The sequence below is a fragment of the Anas platyrhynchos genome, chromosome 1 (assembly GCF_047663525.1).
Source record: "Anas platyrhynchos isolate ZD024472 breed Pekin duck chromosome 1, IASCAAS_PekinDuck_T2T, whole genome shotgun sequence".
Taxonomy (NCBI): Eukaryota; Metazoa; Chordata; class Aves; order Anseriformes; family Anatidae; genus Anas; species Anas platyrhynchos.
The window spans coordinates 92,008,444-92,030,452 of NC_092587.1; the positions used below are offsets into that span (position 1 = coordinate 92,008,444).

General features: G+C 46.7%; 2 long non-coding RNA genes across 2 annotated transcripts; both read left to right on the top strand.

Annotated features, from left to right (window-relative positions):
• The first annotated feature begins 1,100 nt into the window (after positions 1-1,100).
• Positions 1,101-7,957, top strand: LOC119713259 (uncharacterized). Its single transcript, XR_005260259.2, has 3 exons — positions 1,101-1,452; positions 4,294-4,385; positions 6,275-7,957. It is a non-coding gene; the product is annotated as an uncharacterized lncRNA (long non-coding RNA).
• A 4,517-nt stretch (positions 7,958-12,474) lies between these two features.
• On the top strand, positions 12,475-21,216 carry LOC139998794 (uncharacterized). The gene is made up of 4 exons (XR_011803723.1): positions 12,475-15,991; positions 16,085-17,998; positions 19,732-19,957; positions 20,694-21,216. It is a non-coding gene; the product is annotated as an uncharacterized lncRNA (long non-coding RNA).
• The last annotated feature ends 793 nt before the right edge of the window (positions 21,217-22,009 follow it).

A 22,009-nucleotide genomic window follows, 5' to 3' on the forward strand; every position in this document is an offset into this window, starting at 1 on the left:
GTAATTATTGGCTTATAAAAATCATACTTTCCTCATGTCCTATTGCTTTCCCAAGAGAAATTTATTACCTTTGGGACTGAAAGCTATATGGGTGTGTGTTTCCTACATCCATCACTACAATGCATACAATCTACTGCCACTTCTCCCTGCTAGTACAAGGTGCTCGATTCTGAGGTCCCCTTACAGTAGCAACTCCAGTGAAATCAGGGTAGTTATGTCAAAAAAAATCCATATGGATTTAGATGAGAATCAGAGCTATTAAAACAATTTTATTTTAGTATTATTCCTGCTCTCTACCTTACACATCAGTCCAAAATTCATCTTTCCATGGAGATACATTGGCTGTAGTAGACCTATAGCAGTTTACACTAGGTAAAGACCAGAACGTGCATCTTTAAAACTGGCAAAAAGACCTTGAGTGGAATATGTTACAAAGTACGTGCTTTCATGTGGTAAGGACTTTTCTTCACCCTTCCAGGAATGAAGTGCAAATCAAAATCATTCAACAACCCTGAGGAGCCTTAACAAAATGATTGCTGTCACCTGTGTTGCTTGTAGGTAGATCCTAAGATTGAACAGACACTCCCTTTGCTTCATGATGGACCTTACCTGCCCTGTCCTTCAGTGGTGGAGGAGTTCTTTTTGACAGTAGTGACCCCCAGTCAAAAGAAGAAAACCAGTCTTGTCTCCCCCTTCCCAACTTCTCCCCCTCCCCCCTCCCCCCCACCCCCAAAACACAAGTTTAGGGAGTGCACAGGCTAAGACACTTTTTGAGATCTGAGACACTAAGAACATCTCTGCTCGTGACACTGACGAGACTCATCTTCACCACTTGGGGGTGAATGGGTCTCAATTTTTGATTTCTTAGGTGAAAAAGCATTAAAGTTTATCACTCTGGAACAGAGTGGAAAATTATTAATGCCTCCTGTTTGGGGCATGCATGGCAAGGTGTTGGTAGCAGGGTGTGGGGCTCCTGTGTGAGGCAAGGCTGGAGCGGCCTGTGGCTGCTTCCAGGTGGCTCCAATGACCCCACCCCAGGTGGTGGTGCTCTGAACCAACCAGAGGAGTCTGTGATGCTTCTGTGAAAACAGATTTTAAAAAGGTTGGCAAAAGCTGAGAGAGGGACCTGAGACAGGGAGAAGGAACAAGGCCAAAAGAGTAGGAGGTAATGCATGGAATTGGTAACACCCCTGAAGGCCTGGCAGCCCGTGGGAAGCCCAAACCAGAGCAGGTAGCCCCCAGAGAGACTGCAGCCTGTGGAGAGCTGCTGGGGCTTAGGGAAAGAGTGAGGGGGAAGGAGCAGCGGAAGAAAAGAATGAGAAACAAGTAGTGGCAGAGAGGAACCACTGCACCACAACCTACTGTGGCCCGTCACCTCACTGAAGTGAGCAAGTGTAACCCGCAGCAATAACAAGAGGAGAGGCAACTGGAGGGAAGTCAAGCCTGAGAAAGGTATTTTCCCAAGTGTTTAAATGTTTTTCTTCTTTGTTTCCCCAAATGAGTAATTAAGTCTTTATGTTAATTGGCAGTAAATTAAGATAATCCCCCAAGTTTATTCTATTTTGTCTGCAACAGCCTTGCAGGCAACAGTAAGTGTTCTGCTGCTCTTTATTTCCACCCAACACTTTCCTGGTTCTGGTTTTCCTTATTTCTTCCCTTCCCACTGGCGAGGGCAAGCAAGTGGCTGGGTGTGTGTGGCTGCTGCAGCCCACCACACCTCCACGTCTGTGGCATGAGAAAAGCCTCTCCTCTCCTCTCTGATGAAGTAGCTAGAGGGGTAACAGCGTTTGAAATGGCTGCCTCAAGCTGCCATGGAGTTTCACCTTCAGGGATTTTAAGGGTCAGTGAGCGAACTGTCAGCCAGGAATTATGTTGTTACCTGGGTGAGGTAGAGGAATAGGCAGTCATCCTAATTCCTATGACTGTATGGCAGAGACTGCTGTGTATGCAATGTGCCAGTTACCACAGATCCGATCACTCAGAAATGGCCACCCTCACAGTTATGAACACCCACAAGTGAATCATTCACTTTTATTATGAAGAAACTCTTTCAAAAATCAGTTTTCAAATAATACCATGCTTATTTCATTGTACCTTATACAAGACAAATTCAGGGGTGCTTTTTTAAACAGCTCTACAATAATCTCTCAGGAAAATTGGTGTCCGTCTTAGCTCATTGCTCAGTCAGCAGAAACACAGACACCACAGGGCTGAGTGCTTTCTGCAGTGCAAGCAGGACTTGGCAAAATCAGAATAATTCAGACAGAAGTCCAGAAATGATTCTGAGAGGAAAAACAAAACAAACAACAACAAAATACTGAAACTTCTCAGAATTTTTTAAATTGGTTTGTTGGTTGTTTTTTGGTTTGGTTTAGTTTGTTTGTTTGTGAGTGGTTTTTTGGTCTTTCCTACTGACTAGAAGTGTAAATTGGCTGTCCAAAAGAAGAATGTCAGTTCGCATTCTTCTCATGTTGCACGGCCAGAATATTCTGGACTTTTCCACCAAGACAGTAGGGTTGAAAAGAATTAGCTCCTAAAAACCTCTTACCATCCGTTCCCTTCTGGCATTTTCTGTTCATCGCTTGGACCGTATAGTTGGAGTGAGGTCACTCCAGACCTAGCACGCTGGGGTCCTGGCATATGAGTGTAATTCTTTTGCTAAAACAACTAATCATGATCCTTAAAGAAAAAGAACTTATTGCATCTATTTTTCAAATAAGCAAAGAAAAAAGAAATGCAAAATTAAAAAAGAAGGTGACAACAACATCAATTATTTGCAGTTTTCCTTTCTGCAAAAATTCTCATAAACATCCTCTTTAGGATCTGGGGGGATAGGAAGTCTTCAGTAAGGTTTTTTTGTTTTGTTTTTGCTGCTGTTGTTATTTTTTTGTCTGCCTTATTTTTATTGTGATACCTCATGTCAGTGTATCAGCGGTGTGTCCTTGCACAGAGAGCATCAGGCAGCCATTGGTAACTGGTGCTGCTCCTCAGAGTCCTGCATACCCGGGGAGCTGAGGATAGCTCTGTCACAGATGAACCTGTCGTCTAATTGAGAGCATTGTTCTGTGCTATATAAATTCTTTAACCACTCGGGAGTTTCATTCTTGTGTTTTTGGTTTTTTTTTCTCTCAAAAATAGTTTTCTTTAAATGTTCGTGCCTCATTTAACAGCAATTACTGCTAATATACTTCCATGGCATAATATTTTAATGTACATTTAGCTTGACTGCATGATGATGCAGGGATCTGAATTGGAAGTATTGCTGTGGGAATCCACATTAAACTGTGGAAGTAAGATCCTACACTTTGTCTATTGTGAATCAAAGGGGCTCCTGAGACCTGCCACCTTATCCTCCAGCTATGCCAAGTGTTGTAAAAGCCAGATAAACCACAAGATATAACTGAATCTGTCAAAAGCTGAATTCTTGCTGCCAAATGGTGGCGGGAGCATTGCAGGCACCACCAGCATTTTTGTCAGAAGGGTCTCATTGGTAAAGCAGAAAGTCCTGGAGTGCAGCAACTGCCAAGCTGACCTCCCATTCCATACCATGTTTCTGCCTCTTTTAAGAAAGTAAATGGGGCTTCTTTCCACCTCTCCTCACACTGACCCTTTCCACCTATATTAGCAGCTGGACCTCCCAAAAAGCTTTTCTTTCAGCTACTGCTGTGGCTGTGCTGTTTCTCGTAGCAGCACATTGTATCCAGACACCTTCATCTCCCTCCTCAAGCGCCAATCCTAGGGCTGCCATCTGCCACACAACCAACATTTTCCTAGCAGTTTAGGATGTTTGCAGGCTAACAAAGCCCAGCACAGCTCTGAAGCAAATGTATCTCTGGTGCTATTTCAGCTTAAAATTCAGTGTTTTCTCCCTCCCACCCTGACAGCCTCTGGGGACAGCGAGGGCCCGAGGGATGTGGGTTGTGAACCAGGACACTCCAGCCAGACCTGTCACACTGCAGCGCAGTGTGTGGCTGCGATGCACGCAGGCCCTGGGTGACAAGCACAAACCCAAGGGACGGCTGAGCCCCACTGCTGGGCAGAGGTGCCAGGCTCATGCCAGGTGCCCCAGCCACGTGCTGGGATGGGACTGCAGAGCTTCACGTGCTCTGAGCAGAGGGGTGCCATGGCTCTATCGCCGCCTCAAACACACCAACAAGGTTTTTCAATATTCTTTTCCAAAAACTGCATCAAAAATCATATGAGAGATGAGGGTAGGGAGTGGATGCTTGTTGCGTTTTCCTATTTTCACTCATGAGATTAAGGAACTGCTGTTTTGTCCTTTTCTCCCTGAAGAACGTTTCACTGCTGCCCAGGTGCACTTCAAGGAAAGGGGGAGAAGCAGGAGCAGCAAAGAGCCAAGGCATCAGCGCCAGGCAGACTGCAAGGTACGGTAAAGCTGACTTAAGTGAAGGGAGGCTTCTTGCCCATACTGTTGAGATCTATAATGCCCAGACATTAGGTCACCTTGGCCTCTCTTAAGGAAAAGCATGTGTTCGGGGAAAGCAGATTGTCTTGGCTGTCAGTTCCTGATTTAGCCCTTATTCAGTATTTTCTTTTGAATTTGGCTACCCTAGCCAAACCCTGCTTGGATGATTGGCATTTTTATAGGAGAGTAGCAAATAGCAGATGACAAATGATTTACATCTCCTGCAGATTCATGAAGCTTTGGATTTATAAACATTTTCATGACTATGCCACAGCTATATAAATGTTTCCAAACAAAGAAAAACAGAAGCTCCCAAGGTGCGGAGATCTCTGGATAAGTTTGTTATTCCAGAAATGAAGTTTGTTGTTTTTGTTTTTTTATGGAATCAGCTCCAGCACTTGATGTGTCTCTTATCCTTTTGTCTATCCCTTTACTTTTTCTCTTCCATTGCCCACTTCTTTTTGTTTATCCCACTGCTTGCCTAGGTGTTTTCACCCTTATGAGCTTTAATTTCAGTCATGTAGAGGTTTCTCATTGTATGTTGATTTCTAAGGCATGCAGAGAGCTTATGGATGCACTCACTTAATTGACTGTGAGCCTCCCTTTTCATATCACCTTGTTCCTCTGCTAATCAAATTCTCTGCAACCTCCTCAGAACAAGGTGGTTAGCTTCACCATTGAAATTCATGAGTGAACATTTAATCTCATTTAGTGGTCAAAATGGGAGGGCAGAGGTGCCAGCGTGGAAATCCTCAGGTCATGGTATGATGTTACTGCTTAGCTGTAGGAAGCATCAGTGTATTTTATGAGGTGTCCCTAAGGCTTCCCGGCCTTCTCTACCCCAGGATTGTGCCATCACTGAGCTGCTGATGTTCTGGTCTAGCAGAGACTGTGCCCCCAGTATAGAAGCTGGGATGGGAGCTATACCCTGGCTTTACTGTCGGGCCCTGTGGCTACTGTTACTAAAATCTGAGCAAAATGTCAGATTAATGGCTGGCGGGAAACTCCTTCACCATGCTGACTTCTTGGAAATACATTTCCACCCAAAGCAAACAACCCCCCTCTTCAGACAGCTGCGAGCCTCTGTGTGAATGCCCTGCTTGGAAGCAGGCTGTGGGATGAAGGTGGAATTGAGACCGTCAGGTGTCATCGCATTCTGGTTGCACAACCCTGTGCCGCCTCCTCTCATGCTACCCTGGCTGCTGCTGGGAACCACACATGGGGGAATCACCTCACTCAGCTGTGTATGCCAGAGTGTGAGCAGGGCTGCTGTCAGAAAGGTGAAATATTTTGTCCCCTGCACATGGAATCGCTAGGGAGCTTGCTGCTGGAGCCTGGTCTCCCACAGCCGTCACCCTAGAGCTTCCCTCTCCGGCTGCCAAAAAGCATCCTGAAGCCAAGGAAAGCTACTTGGAGGCCCATTGCTGGCTGCCACGTTGCCAGCAGTGTCTGCTCAGAGCTCCCAGTTGTCACCTCAGGTAAAAACTGAGAGCAACACCCACCAAAATAAGCTTCCAAAGCTCTTTTCCAGAGAGAGGAATACCCGTCTTCCAGAGCTGTTTTTCTTCCATATATGCAAACTAGGAGCAAGCAGTGAGTTACTAAAGTTCGTGTGAGTGTGCACATACACACGTATGTGCATCATAAGGAGATTTTGGTTTGAAACTGCAGTAAGGCACATTTGCCAGCACATAAATTAAAAGCGAAGAGCTATATTAAGCAGGAGAGTCAGCACAGAGACCTGCAGGGAAACACGGGTCTCTCATTTGAGTGAGAAAGCATCTGCTGTCTGCTGAAAGCAGCTTCCTCGCGCCTTCTCTTCTAACACAAATTTTTCTGTCTTTAAAGCCAAGCCCTTCCCCGCAAGGATTTGCTAAAAGGGTGAAAATGCGCGGGGAGCATTCCTCCTGCAGCAGTGCCTCTGGAGCCTCATCACCTTAGCTGACCTCAGGTGTCTCCATGCTCCAGCTCTGTATCTCAGCTCGTTTTCCAGGAGCTACTGAACCTAATTACAGAGGAGAAGACAACTCCAGACTGGGGCAGGTGATGAAGCAAGGGAGGGTGGACAACACATGCGTCCCCCGTGTGTCCTCATGCGTTACTTCTCCAGGATTAAACAACTCTCACCGTGGGAAGGGCAACGTCTGCCCTTCGGGAGCACGGGAGAGACAAGTGGAGGAACAATGGCTCTGAAGCACAGCTCTGCCTTCCCGGCAGCCTCCACCACTGCCTGGGGCACCCTCGAGCAGCCTTGGAGGCCGATTCCTATGGGTGGAGTTAAAAAGGCCCTGAAAAAATTATAGGGAATGGATTTCCTGCACAGAGATCAGGGCAGCAGGAGGACTGGGCTGAAGGAAAGATAACAGCTGTGGAAAACTGAATGATTAGGAGGAAAGGAAACTGATTTTTTTCTTTAATTCTTGTCGCAGAAAAAAAAAACAAGAGGACATCCATTAAAGGAACCTAATCAAGTTTGCTTTCCTGATTTTTCTTGAGTAGCCCTTGGAACATAAGGAGGGCAGGAGAGAGGATGAAATCCTCTGTCAGTAATGCTTTAGAAACCCCTTGCTATGTAACAAAAGAAAAAATATATCTACATAAAAGGAGGCAAATCCCCATCTAGGTCATATATGTGCCAGTAACTTTCAGGAATTGAAAAGAAACTTCTTCAAAAGGCAACTTAACAAGTAAAAATTCTCCACAATAGATTTTTGCTACCTTTTTAAAGAAATGCTTCTTTTAGTTACTCTTGGAAAAAAAAAAAACAGTCCCAACAGAAGGGCAGTAAGGGCCAGTATGACAATAGCACTATTTCAGACATTTCTGAAAGCTTATCGCTGATGAATGATACAAAACACTTTCACTGAAGTGTAAGCCAGGCTGTTGGCCTGCTTTCTGGTAAGATGTGTGTGTGTAATCTGCATTCCTGCCTCTTGCAGGAGAGCTGTGATGAACTACTTCAGTCACTGCTGCACGCGGTTTTGAAGTTACATGAAGGGAGAATTACACTTTTTTTTTTCCCTGCTGAAAGAGGAAGGGGATCTTCCCATGGACTTCATCCCGATTTTTTCTTTGAATAGAGCTGCAAGCAGTTTTTCATAGCAACATGCTGCTCAGTTGCAGAAATCCTGTCATTTTGCTGGGGAGGGAGCCAGCCGGTACTCAGCACGAATACTGATGGTGTTCCCCCACCCTCCTGCCCTGTCTCCTCGTGTTGCACCGTGTTGTGTGCAGCAGGTCCTGGAGGGCACCGGGGCCAGGTGTCTCTGCAGACCTACTCGCCTTCTCACCTGGAGCCCAACCAAGCCTCCCGAGTGTTTCTTTGTGCAGTGGGCTTTTTCCAGCGTGGCTGTTTTCAGAACAAACATCTCTGCTTCTCAGCTGAAATGCTGGGTGCCATCTCGCATGCTCCCTCCTCTTCTCCTGGGTGGTCCTGTCCAGGGAGCCCTCGCCCCTTCCCGATGAAGTTTGGGTGACACCACGTGTTGTACTGACAGAAGGCTTTGGCTTCAATAAATGTGCAAAACATGAGGTGTTTTCATTTCTCCAAAAGTGTCCTAGCTTGTTGTGACATTCAGGCACTGTATGGTACAAATGATTAGGATGTCTGACTGCTGTACAACAGGCAGGGGAAAGCACAACTGCAATGTACAAGTTAATAACAGAAGTCCTGACCACACCGGAGAGCGCCTGATGAGGAGATGTGACTGTATTCCTGAAAAACTGCAGCGCAGTGTCTATAGGAAGCCTTGCAGTAACTGCTCTGGGAGATCATCTCTTCCACATCTGCTTTTCAGGTCTGGCTCACTTCAGAACACAGAACAGGATTTTTGAAGAAAAGGGTTTGGGCAGGGGGTGCGTGTCATTCTGCCAGGCCTGACCTCCCTCCCAGCTCTCCCAAGCCCGTTGGATCTGCGCATCCCTCCTGGCGTGCGAGCAGGCCTGGAGGACCTCAAGGTCTTGGCACAGCTCTCCTGTCACTCACCCTGCCGGCTGCCAGCACCCCCAGGGGCTCAGGGACAGCTCTGAGGAGCAAGAGGTCGGTGAGAGGATGTCACACAAGCAGCAGAAAGACTCAAGGAGAGGAGAAAAAGACCATCTTCTCTTTAGTTTCGCAGGGTAAAGGATGCAGAATTACTCTGACCACAAACACCATGGAGGAAAATTGTGCTAATTGCATGACTTGTTGCTGATAAATGTGTCTGAACTCCTTGTATGCCTTAAGACCTTTTCCTTCAGAGAGGCAGACAACTCGAAGATCTTCTCATACTGCCCAAAATTTGAAGCCTGGCTGCTCTGGCTGTGGGGGCACCCCATCAGGTAACCCACTGCAGCCAGCCCCGTGCTTTTTATTTGAGGGGTTTATTCAGCAACCCCGTAACATTCTGGCTGCTGTTCCAACGTGTCCACTTCTGAGCAAGATCTGAGAACGTCCCTATCACGGGGACCCATCATGGTCTTGGAGCTTGAGATAATTCACGAAGGGAATTTTCTGCCCGGTGCGTTTGAAGGCCCAATTCTGCCGAAACAGCAGGGACAGTTTTTCCCCTCTAACTCCCGCACGCTGCGGATGTTCTGACCTCTGCTGGCAGCAGGCGGGAATTACCGGAATTCTGCTAATCGGCGATAAAAGGCCAGAAAAAGAAGCACATCGGCCAGCATCGGTGTGAGTGTCGGCAAAAATAACATTTTAAAGCGGTAAAGCAGTTGGGTAAATCGACAGCTTTTCTTTTTTTAATAGAAAAGAAAAAAGATCAATAAAACATTATTTTCTGTGAATTTTGAAGAAGAAGAAGGGTATGAAGAGTGAAGGATAAGGGAAACATGCCTGAAATTTTCAAAGAAACTTGGACGCTTCAGCAGCACTGCGCTGATGAGGGACATCACTCTGGAAGGAGACATGTAAGCAAACCCAGAGTCCCTCATCTGGGTTTTGTCCCCAGCAGCTTAAAATGACTGCCTACATTAAATATTTCAGCAAATTCTAACCTGGATCATGCTAACGAACATTTGGCCGTTTTCTCCCCTGTGAAAGTCAGCTGGCACCAGCTCTTGCTGGGGCTCCTGCTGCCCACGCAGCCCTTCGCAGCCCTTGGCCAGCTCCTTGCCCAGCCACCACTGTTTTGGGACAGCTTTGGGGGCATTTGCCTGCACCAGTTCCTGCCCAAGGGTGCTGTGACTCCCAGGGACTCCCCTTGCCCATGAACTTGTCCTTCCTAAGAGAAAAGAGCTTCCTCCATGATCCAGAAAGACACATCATAAATGCTATTTGAACTGTCCTGAGCTCTGTGCTCTGCCAGGCTGGCCTACAGGTTGCTGCGGTTAATGTATACAATTCCCTATAACTGCACAAGCTGCCTCTTTAATCTGCTGGATCAGACCCACCGTGTTGCTCTGAAGCAGATATGCATAGTAGGCTGACGAGAAACAGCTGAAATGTCATTGTTTGTGCCTAGCGGGCCTAAATGCAGGTTTCTGTAAGAGTTTCCAGAAAATTTCAAGCCATTTAATTGATGACACTTTGTTAAAATCACTAACCAACATTTTCTGCTTATCATAAATGCAAGGTAAAAATGCTTCAGATGCTCTCTCAATTTTAGAACAAATCTGCAGGGATAATGATTTGTCTGGCACTGCTACAAAATGCTGAAAATGTCAAATGCAATGACTTGCGTGTGTGCAAAAAGTCTGCAATTATGAAGCGGGGTCATTTTTCGCTGGAAAGCACCAATTGCCTCTGAATAAATAGAAAACATTCCTTCACCTCCATAGCACTGGGTAGCATCCATACCTTTATTAAAAGATATGTTAAAAAATAAATAAAAAACAAAAATCTGCAAGCTTTAAAATATGTGGATGCTACTTTTTTGGATATAAGTAACAAAGACCTTTGCAGAAATGACTTAGAGGCCAGAGACCAGACCTGTAAGTTATTGACTGGCTTTTGGAAGCGTGCTTCTACTTCTCTGAACTACTCAATCTTCTCATGGAGCTTAAATACCTGGCAAGTCTGCCTCAGGCCCGGTGACCACAGAAATGTCTAATAAATAAACAAACTGTTTGCGTTTTGTCAGCTTTGGGCCTGCAAGAAGACATCCTTGGCTTTCGGGAAGTCTGTCAGGTGACACTTGGACATACAATGAAACTCAGCAAATGCTGCTTGTATTGTGTGGTGTTTCCTTTGATTCCCTGAGCTTGAATAAATGAATTACTATTTTTCTTCAGAAAACGGAACAAAAACTAAGTAAGAGGCAAGTGGGGGTGCTTCCTTGGTAATGAAGTCTTCCTTTTGTGTTTTTTAGAGCAGCTCTATTTTCCAAATACCTGTTCTGCAGAAGCTTTAAAGGCCTCATCTTCTAACAATGCGGTGTCCTCGTTGAGGCTGACCTGCGGCGGACCTCTATTTACCAAACAGAAAGATGCTAATTATTTCGTGTATCGGCCTTAACGTGATTACAGTGAGCATGGACACTGTTTGTTGTTATAGCAATCTGAATTAAATTATGCTTGTGCCAGCACAATTAGGATCACCCCACGAGTTTACTGGGTTGGTATTTTAGCGTGGCATTTCAGAAGCTTGATGAAAACAATGACAATTTCACTTTTGCACTGGCTAGAGCATGCAGGCCAACTGACTGAAAAGGAGAAAAAAAGAAATTTCTTTAACAAATCTGGAGTAGGGTGTGCTGGTTTTTGTGTAAATCCCAAAGATGGCTTTCCCTACCCCTCTGAGCATTATAATGCATACTCATAAAAAAAAAAAAAAAAAAAAAAAAGCAACTGGAGTTAAAAAATCTAAACTTACACCAGGCCTTCCCTATTAAATGAATGCCTTTGCACCGTGGAAACCATCACTATATTCAAGCTTTTCGACAGTGACGAGGTAACAAAGCAAAAGAGCCATGGCTGGGCACTCCGGTGGATAGCATATGGGTGCACCTCTGAGGCAGGGGCTGCAGGGGTCCCCCCAGGTGACAGGGCATTTTGGGAAGGCAGATGGAAAGACAAATCTTGCAGGGTGGCCAGACCTGCCCTGCCTGGTCAGTGCTGCTGCCCAGGCCTGGTTCCTGCCCTGAAGAGTCCCAGCTACTTCCCACAGACTCCTTCCCAAGGGTCATTAAAGCATGACCCACTGAAGCAGCATGTTGCATCAGAAGGGACTGATGCCAGGCCAGCCTCAGCCAAAAGCTGGGAGCTACCCCAGCTGCCCGGTCATCCAGATCAGCAGAGGCTGGGGGTGCTACGCTGTGGGGGGTTGACCTTGGTGGGACCCCAGGTGCCCACCTTGCTGCTCTCCCACTCTGTCTTCTCAACAAGACTGGGGAAGAAAATGTGATGAAACAGCTTGTGGGCTGTGATAAGGGCAGGGAGATACTTCAGCAGTTACCATCACGGACAAAACAGACTTGGATTGCAGAAGATTAATTCAATTTATTGCCAGTTAATAATAGAGTAAGTAAGAGGCACTGCAGTATTTCAAGCGCTGTTCCCACACGGCTCTGTCCCACGGGGTCCATCCATCCCCCAGGAGCAAACTGCTCCAGCACAGGTCCCCCACAGGCAGCAGCTCCCCCCAGAGCCCCTGCTCCTGCGTGGGCTCCTCTCCACGGGCTGCAGCTCCGGCCCGGGGCCTGCTCCTGCGGGGGCTCTCCATGGGCCGCAGCCTCCTCCAGGCCACATCCATTTGCTCCACCGGGGGCTCCTCCACCCACCGGGGGGCTGCAGCGTGGAGATCTGCTCCATGTGGGACCCATGGGCTGCAGGGGGACAGCCTGCTCCACCAGGGGCCTCTCCACAGGCCACAGGGAACTGCTGCTGCCTGCCTGGAGCACCTCTGGCCCTCCTGCTGCACTCACCTGAGGGCTGCAAGGCTGCAGCCTCACTCCTCTCTCCCAGCTGCTGTTGGGCAGTGTTTTTTTTACCTTTTCTTGCTCTCACAGAGGCCCAACCAGCATCGCTCACTGGCCCAGCTCTGGCCAGTGACATTTTCTTTTTGGAGCCACCTGCAGCTGGCTCTGGTCTAATGTGGAGCAGCTGCTGGGCTCTGCTCACAGAGGCCTTCACTGCAGCCACCCCGCTACCAAAGCCATGCCCTGTAAGGACAATTTATATGTGCACCTCTAAGCAACAGGGGCCATAAGCTCCTTTATTTTGCTATACATTCCTCAGAGATGTAAAGTAGCCTGGGCTCTCCTGGCTGGACCAGAACAGCAGAAGCATGACGATGCTTGAGCTGTGCCAGAAATGAGGCCAGCAGCACTCTCAGCCAGAAGCCATGACCTTTGGTGGGAAGCAGGGCATGCCCAGCATTGAAAACCCTCTGCCAAACCTCAGCAGACCTCCAAGCCGTCCGCTACCACCCCCGTTCAGCATCACAGATGTGCAGATGTCTCGGCTCCACTCAGCGAGGATTTCTCAGAGGGCACCTCCACCAGCAGGCGCAGAGCAAGTGCTTCCCCCGCCTCCATCCTGCAACGAGACACCTACGCTGCCTCCAGGTTTTATTAGCTATTGTTGGCACCGCGGCTGTGCGACTGGCTTTGTGTCTCTGTCCTGGGAGGCAAGGCTGCACTATCAGTAGCTTTATTACACGAGGATGTTTGGGGAACAGCCAGCGAAGGTGAAGGAGTGTATCCTGCCTCCTTTCTGCTGTTTTGGAGGAAATTTTGTCAGAAGCTTCCTGAGGGCCCAGCAGCGCGTGCAGGAGCTGGAGCTCCCAAAGGAGGAGATGTGCCTGCACGCTGCTTGTGGCTGGCTGTGCTCCCAGACAGCTGTCCCACGGGGTGAAAGCCAGAGGGACATCCCTGCCACACAGCCCCACAGCCAGCCCCTGATCACTGCAGGGAGACCCAGGGCAGCCCTGACAGGTGCTGGCAGGGGAGGGACGTGCGGGGCTGTAGCAAACGATGCACAGCTTGCCAAATCATAGAAATCCTCAGTGTGCTCAGGGGGAAAAGGTGTTCGTTTTTCACAGGAACTCCAGCGTGAATAACTCAGACATGTGGTTCAGCTTCCCAAAGTGATGTTAGTCCTTCAGAGGTGCGATTCTCTTGGTGGCAGCAGCAAAGCAAGTGATGCGTTTAAAGCCCGTGTGGTCAGTACGACAGGAGTCTCACCGCAGCAGAAAATCACTCTGTCAGATACTTAGTGGGATGCCTGGCTTCCAGAAACACACAGTGAAGCAAAATGAGCTGAAATCTAGGCAAATGCATTGCAGCCAGCAGGATGACACACACGCTTTGAATAATGCAGGTGCTTAAGGAATTTGTGTAAGCAGGGAATGTAGTTTGCTTTTATTTCCAGCGCTTTGTATAATTTGGTTTTCTTTATATATTGTGAAGTCAGAAATGAGCAATAGGGTCAATTCTACTGCACAGGCGAGGATCGCACATCTATCACACAGTTTCCAGAAATCCTCTTGGAAATTTCCTGAATATATGACCCTGTTAGCCAGGTCTTATATTCTCTAGGATTGTGGTAATCCACGAATGTGAAACAGCCTGTGAGGGAACCAGTTCATGGGGAAATTCCCACACAGCTGAGCTCACTGATCTAAATGGTCTAAGACTGTCTTCAAAACTGTGAAAGGCTACAATAACAACAGAGCAGCAAATGCAGCTCCCCCGGTTTTCACTATGTCCCACCCCCCTCACAAACAGTGGAGTGGACAAGGGAACATATATTTAAATTGTGCAATTGTAAGGTAACCACCAGCATTCATTAACCTAGGAATCAAACATTGTGGGAGGAAAATGTTGTGATTGTTAAGCAATATTTGCAGTTAGTCGTACTGGGGCTGGCTAGGTATGCTTAATCAAGCCTCTTCCCCAAACTGTCCACCTGGACAGTGGTGGGACTAATGGTGAGGTAATGTCAGCAGGTTAGTGCTCAAGGGTGAGATTCACATCCTGTTTGATTCGGTTTTTGCTGAAAAACAGAGTCAGGAGATACCTTTTATTAGAAATGGGATCACAGCTTAAATGCATTCATGCAATCAGCTGTCAGTAAGCATCCTCTTCCATCCTCCTCTCTCTGTTTCACCCATGTGAATGGTGCCTGCCCTGCTACAGGGCACATCGATCGCTGGCTGCAGGGCCAGGCCTGCCCCAGGAGGCTGCCCTATCACATGGGAAGCCCATACATCCTAGAAGAGCATCAGCAGCACCAACAAAACTGATTTTGCCCTTCATGGGGGTGATGACACCTCCTCTGATGTCTCTCCCCACCCTGTGTTAGTGGCACTACCCTCCTGGCAGTGCAAGGAAGGATCCTCCTGGGCCCAAGCAGGCCCCAAACCCAGATTTCCAAGGTTTTAACTGCTCTGGATGATGGGTCCTCTCTGGATCCAAGCATTACCAGCTCAGAGCTCCCTACCGTGCTTGGAGCAGCTGGTGGCCAAAGCCAGCCCTGTCCTCCAACAGCAGGAGCCCACCATCAAGTCCAGTAAGGCTCCTCAATAATGACACCAACTGGAGAGAAAAGAGTTAGAACAGCTGATTTTTTTTTTCCTTACAACCCCGAAAACAGCAGTCTCCCCTCCCTCCCAGCAGCAGCATTTCCCCGGGGGCTGCTGTCGGGGCGATGCAGCTGGGTGGCAGATCCACCTGCAGCGGGCGTCTCGGCACAGCGGCGCAGGGGGCATCCTCTGCTGCCAGCAGCGACTGCGTTTCATCCAGGTTCAATCTATGGATCTTAATATAGATCTTTGTTACGTTGGACCGAGTGCTGTTCCCGTGAAAGCTCTGCCTTTTGGAACAACGTTTCAATGAGTTTATTATAAGAGCACTCATCAAATTGCGGGGGGGTGGGGAGGAGCTATTTTAGGAACCGAAACTGAACTCATGATATTTAGCATAGAGCGCTCCTATAGGCACCTCCGAATTTAAAAACGAGGGATAAAAGTTAGGAATCGGGCTTCAGTAAGGACAGATGCTAACCTCAGTGTGATGTTCGGCAGCTCCCCGTGGCCAGTGAAGACAAGGCAGTGTACAGCCAGCCACGTGGACTTATGGAGCAGCCCTTACAAGCTGAGCTCCTCTGTAGGGCACAGACTAAGTGCAATAGAAGAGTTTGTAGAACTAACGTGATACAGACGGTGAGGAAAGGGTACCCGTGACAGCCTGGCTTCCTTTTCACACCAGCAGGGCCATTTGTTTGAAGCGAAGGAACAAAACCAGCTTATTTCTGCAAAGGCCTCCCGATAGCAGCGCGGTCTGAATGCCAGCACCGTGAGTACAGCCGGGTGTTGTACACCCACTGGCCTTCTCCTGTTCATCCCGAGTGTGAGACAAATTATTTACCTGCAATTCTGCTGTCAGCAGACGCGGAGGCCGTGTCTCAGGAACGGGAGCTTCCCTTGGCTGTTAACTCTTCTCCCCACTAGATGGCCTGGATCCCCACCCGTGGGTAGGGAAGCTTTCGTCTCCGCACATCGCTCAGCTGCACCCAGCCAGCCCTGGCGCTGCAGGATCCAGCCCACCCTGGGGAAAGGTGCTCGCTGCCAGCCCTGGGGGCACCACCGAGGGCGGTGGGCTGGGAACCCATCCTCTGCTTCCCGACCCTACGGTACGTGGTGTCACTGCACCTACAGCTGGCTGCCGACAAAGCGGTGCCGATCCTGAGCGTGCTTTGTTTTGTTTTGTTGTTTTGTTGTTCCAGGAAATTGTGTTGGGAAGCTCGCATTCTGCACTTAAAGGCAAGGTTTTGTAGCACGCAGATATTTCACCCACACGTTGCTGTTCCTTCCGTCACTGCGCAGGACTTTTATGCAGCTTTGAGCAGATCGACACGCTGCGCAACAGAAAACAGGCTGCCTTCGCTCTGTGTGGATGTGCACGGACTCGTAGCTACCTAACACAGGGGACGGGCTTTTCTGACCTTTATGATTCTAATGCCCTCCTTGCATGAAAGAGGACAAAAATATACATGCACATACAAAAAAGTATCTCCTGCTACATTAATCTGTGAAAATAAGAACAAGAGAGTGAGTTCCTTTTCGTGCCCCAATCAGAATAGGAGAGAACAGCCCAGTGTAAACATGCAGTGAGAGAGCAGGAAGAACTGGCACCTTTCAGACAAAAAAATGTCATCTGATCTGGAGTCAGGACCTCTGATGAAAAAAATGGGAGCAAAACAGCACGGCAGCAAAATCAATGTTTGTTTTAGCTCAAAGAACTTGAGTCCAGGTAACCTAGAAAAACTCACATTCCTGCCTTAAAACCAGAGATTCATGCCTAGGAGAGGAATCCGGCACAGAGTGAAGGAAAAACTCTCCCGTTACAGATTTTACAGCATGACCATCTCTTTGCATTATGTCTGCACTGCTCTCAACTATGTCAAAATCATATAGCCTAAGGAATCCATGTCCTTATGGTGGAGACATAAAATATGCATATGCGTTATTAAAGTTGCATTAGTTTTGTTCAATCTTCAACACAAGACCTTGGAGGCATTGTTGCGTGGAAGAGCAAACACCAGTTTTGGTAGTTAAGGAGCATGAATGCTAATTCCCTCTCTGATACTCACCTAGCTTGAAACTTCAGCTCCGACACTTACACTGCAGTTTCCTTCCTTGTGAAGCAAGGAGGAAATAGTGCTGTGTTTGCCTCGCAGGGGTATCTTGAATTGTTAATGGCTGAACCCTGCTTTGAATGCACAAGGTTGGATGCTCAGTGGCTCTGCGTTTTTAAAACCTGTGTCTTTTTCACGAAGTCAGAGGGCTTTTTAGTGATTCATCTAGTTTTCCTTTGGTCATCTGTGCGACAGGCTGTGGAGCTGCTCCCGGCGGACAGGAGGAAGGGGCACAGAGCACACCGCAAGTACCCGTGCAGAACAGACCAGTGGTGCATCCTGCCCAGCGCACACTGTGGGCAGTGGCCCCTGCAGCGTGCTTTGGAGGAAACGGTGGACATCCCCTCACAATTCTACCCATCAGATGGTCAATATTATACTGTGGGGACAAGCTCTGCATCCCAACCTGCTCTGTCACACATGCCACGGCAGAAGGTTAATGATGCCTGGAAGGACCAGAATAGAAGTGGTTCCAGCAAATATCAGTATTCCTCCTTCCTGTACTGTATGGATCTGCACCTTAGCACACAGACCAAAGCCACTTCTGCAACTTCCTAGAAGTGCTATCCAGAAGTACCAAAATCCTCATGCTAGGCTGCACTGTCACTGCAATGTGCTCCCATTTCCCTTCAGTGCTCTGGAGAGCTTTGTCCCTCTTCTTCAGTGGTTAGCATGCCAATGCCTTGTCTAACTCACACAACCTGATAGAGCCATAGTTAAGTGCACTTCATGATGGTCAAGGAAGAAATACCACCACCTACAACCATCACACATCCACAGCACTGGCCATTGCTATAGGATCTTTTTCTTTTAAGCTGCTGAAGAGATGAACATCGCAGGTCCATCCAAGACAGGCAGCTGGAAGGTTGATGTATCCTATCATGGCTACGCCATGGAAAGGCTCAAGAATAGGAATAAAAGGTTGGATATTAAGGCAACAAAACAGACTGTCTAATGTGAGCAGTCTGCTGTTAACCAGCACACAAGGAGCCTGAACGCAAGGTGAGTTGTTGTATAACCTCTGTGGAGCTGGTGTAGGACTGCAGCCTTTCACCCTCTCTAGCATGTGTGGCAGAGATCTCCTTTCTTCTTCAGTAATTAGAAGTGAGGCCTCAGAATAGAAAGCAATCAGGATAATACAGTTGCGGTACTGATGTCAGGTGGGCATAACCCAGAGCACGAAGAAAGAAAGCAACAGCACATTGCGTATGAAGAGTAGCAGTTGTCTGTGAAGTCATAGGACTGGTCAGTTGGTGGATTAACAATTTAACAATTTTAGCATCTGTTCCCACCAAACTGACTCTCCTGAGGGAAAGCAAAAACTAAAAGCTTGTTTTTTCCTTTTTTTGTCTTTTTTTTTTTTCCTTCCTGAGAGAGACACACTCTGTGATGGGGGAGTTCTTAGTATCAAGTAAAGTATTGAACCATAAATGAAATATTGCTTTTCATGATCTCTCCCACACAATGAGAAATCCTCCAAGGCACCAAAAGGTGGTCACCGGAGAAATGCAGTCTGAGATAATACAGATACATGGATCAGGCTGGATGACTGACACAATTGTTTCCCACATTCTCATGAGGCTATGCTGTTGAAGTTTGGCATACTCATCCATACAGAAACAGAGCTGCATGCAAGCAGTCAGAGGAAAAGCAAATTTAATATTTGACCTTTCTTTCTGAGATCATCAAAAGGTCAGCTTTTTGTTAAATTTGGTTTCAAACACTTTTAAGCTGAGAATTTGAAATTCATCCTGGTCCTCAGATTATAGCGGGAAGAAAAAAAAAAAGAAAAAAAAAAAAAAGGAAGAAAAACAACTTTAAAATTTCTATCACAAAAGGTCATTAGTCTAACAATTTATCATTCTACTTCATTTTCCATCTGTGGGACATGTAGGACACAAAACTTCTAATCTGGAGAAATTAGGGTCATTTTAGGTCACTAGTTCAATTTATTGAGCTTTAGGCAAGACATCTCTGAAAGGGGAGCAAGCATGTTGGAGTCACTGATGCTGATTGTCATTGTAAGTTAACAGGTCAGCTGCAGTCAATTAATAAAATATAAGCAGGCCCTGAGGTCTGTGCAAAGAGGAACCTCATCTTGGATGTGTCTCAGCACACATATCCACAGAAGCTTCCACAGTAAATAACGACTTGACATTTACATTACCATTTTATGTTAGGTTCCTCCTTAATAACACTAATTCAACAATGTGCTAGGACCCAGAACCTGAAAATCACTGACTTGTCTAATGAAGACTAAAAATCATTGGAAGAAAAGTGTCTTAAGGCACCATGGAAGGTGCTGTAGATGTCACATTTTCATTGAAATTTTCATGTGCTGAGTATCCAATATTAACATCCCTTTCTTCTCAAAAGCACACCAAGATCTTTTCTGACTGCAGTCCTTCTAAGAAGAGTTTCCAGAACTCAAGAATTCAGAAACAAGAATCCCATGAAGTTTGTGAGGGATTTTGTTCCTGTAAACAACCTTACAGGGCAGGTGCTCGGAGGCTATGGCTAGTGGTTAGTAGTTAGACCTAAGTACTGAAGTCTCCACTGCTGTTAAGTCTCATGCAAAGTAAAACTGTGATAACAATCAGAGGACACGACAGAGCAGATAAAATGTCTCTATAATGCCGAGGAACAGCACAGTGATTGTGAAGGTGATTTGGGTGAATGATTATGAATTTCTGCACCCAAAAGTACACACAAATAATCTATGCAAATCTTTAAAGCACTCACAGGATCAAGTTTGAAGTGATCTAATATCAGGCTAACGCTTTCCTCTTGAGGAAGAGAATACACTGGTTCTGAGCAGAAGCTGTAGGCGAGCCTCAAGTCATCACTTTCCAGCCAGTCACAACGGAGCGGGTCACCATCAAAGCTTCTGTTCCCCTTCCTCGAGTGTCCACCTAATAAAAGGCTATTTCTGGGACAGAGAAATGGAAAGAGCAGATGAATGTAAGTGTTCAGCATCTTTTATCTTCTGCAGATTCTCAGGCAGAACAAAAATGTCAGAGACAGGTTTAAACCCCCCAAGAAACCGGTACTTGAGTCAAAAGCCTGAGATGTTTTGAAATGTAACTCAGGTGAATTATCCTCAGCACACCTTGACAGAAAGTTGTCGCTTCTCTCTCACCTACTGAATTAATTCTGATTAGAAGTTGGATTGTAACAGGCTGGAAAAGCAAAACTTATTGAAAAAAAAGCTGGGAGGCCAAATGTCCTCTTCATCAGAACCCATGAAGTGTCCTTCTCTAATCCTAGCAGACGTTCGCTGCTGGCTTCCTAAAATATTCCTCCCCCAAATATCAAAATGCTATGCATTTGCTCTTGCAGCAGCTACTCCACAAAGGACATCACATTGTCTGGCTTTCCTCTAAATTATCTCTACATGTTTGGCTTTTGACTGGGAGCTTCTCTGATCAGAGAGTGCTTGGCACATTTCTAGCATGTACTACTGATTAATTAATTGTAATCAAAGAGAGACCTGTAGGTACAGGCAGATTGCTCGCCTCCTTGGAGAAAACATTTCCTTTCTCACATCCACTGTCTGCAAATGAAACAAACCCCAACACGCCACCCTGCCTTTGTCATCGTTCTGTTAGAAAATTTACATTCGGGGACTAAATGACGGGAAAAGCAGCGACGTGTCCCACCCAAGAGCCCTAATTCCCACCCCCTTCTCTGTTTCCAGCTGTGACTAGACTGAGCCTCACATCTGGACCACCACCTGCATCGCCTAATCCAAGTGCAGAGAGAAGATACCTCTCTGAGCTATTAAAGATGAATCCTGGTGAGTTCCCTGCCATCTGTGGGCAGCATCAGCCTGGTGCTCCCCAGGAACAACCAAGAGCACTTGACTCAAAAACAATTTCCCTCCCTAAAAACCTCTTAACACTAATAGCAGAAAAACAAAACCTAGTAGGAAGAAACAAAAGGAAAGAGGCTGAGGGGATGGGTATAGAGGAGACTCCTTCACAAGCTTATTTTGGTACCTGCGTTAGCACAGAGTGCATCACAAGAGAAACTTACTCTGGAAATGAAACTCAACGAGTATTACCCCCTCTTGGAAGGTTTTTGGAACAAAGGTACAATCTGGCTGAATGTTGATGTTCCTCAGAAGTTGCCTATTTCTGAGGCAAGCCAATAGGAAAAAAAAGGGGGAAAGGAAAAGGAAAAGGAAAGAAAAGGGAAAGGAAAATGAAAATGAAAAGGAAAAGAGGAAAGAAAAAAAGCGCCATCCTCCCACCTGTTGTAGCAAAGATTTTGACAAGACAGCAGGTATAGGAAGCTACTCATGGGAAAAAGCTGACAACTGATCTGTGACCAGAACTATCCTGCATGACTTGGCCACAGCGGGCAGTGAAGCGTGCTAATGTGACACACTCAGCTGTGTGTCTTTTCTGCCCTTTGTGAATACTGAGTATAACTATGATATCTGGGGGGAACGGGGGAGAATCTATTTTATTCAGATGAAACAGCCTTAACATGCAGAAAGGATGATGACTAATGCCGGACAAATTAATTTTGTTGCAAGATTTGTTTTATGAAAAGCCCCAAATGAACCTTTTTAGTTTGCTTCCAAAAAGCGGTGTTCTTTACTGACGGCTGGCTTTTACTCAGGGCATTCTTAGAAACCCCCAAATGATCAGTTTGGGGTTTATCAATGTGGTTATTTGCAGGTGTGGAAGAAAGGAAGTAAATAAAAATATGATTTGACATTTCATTAGTAATGCTAGAGATGGCTGTGCTCCTAGCAGAGGCAATGAATATTGCACCTGCTGGAGTGCAAGCAATAAAGGCAAATGCATAGCCTGCTCTGACCTCTAGCCTTCATTACCCAGAACAATATGCTGCTCCCTGTATCCGAAATCATACCAAGCTTGTGATAGCAGCAACCAGTGGCTGGATTTACATCCACCCAGCCAGAGTTAAATTGCTATGATTCAGCCACCTCCTTCCTTTCTCTCTTGAATATAACCTGTCTTCTAGCTAGACTGCTGCCTTTCC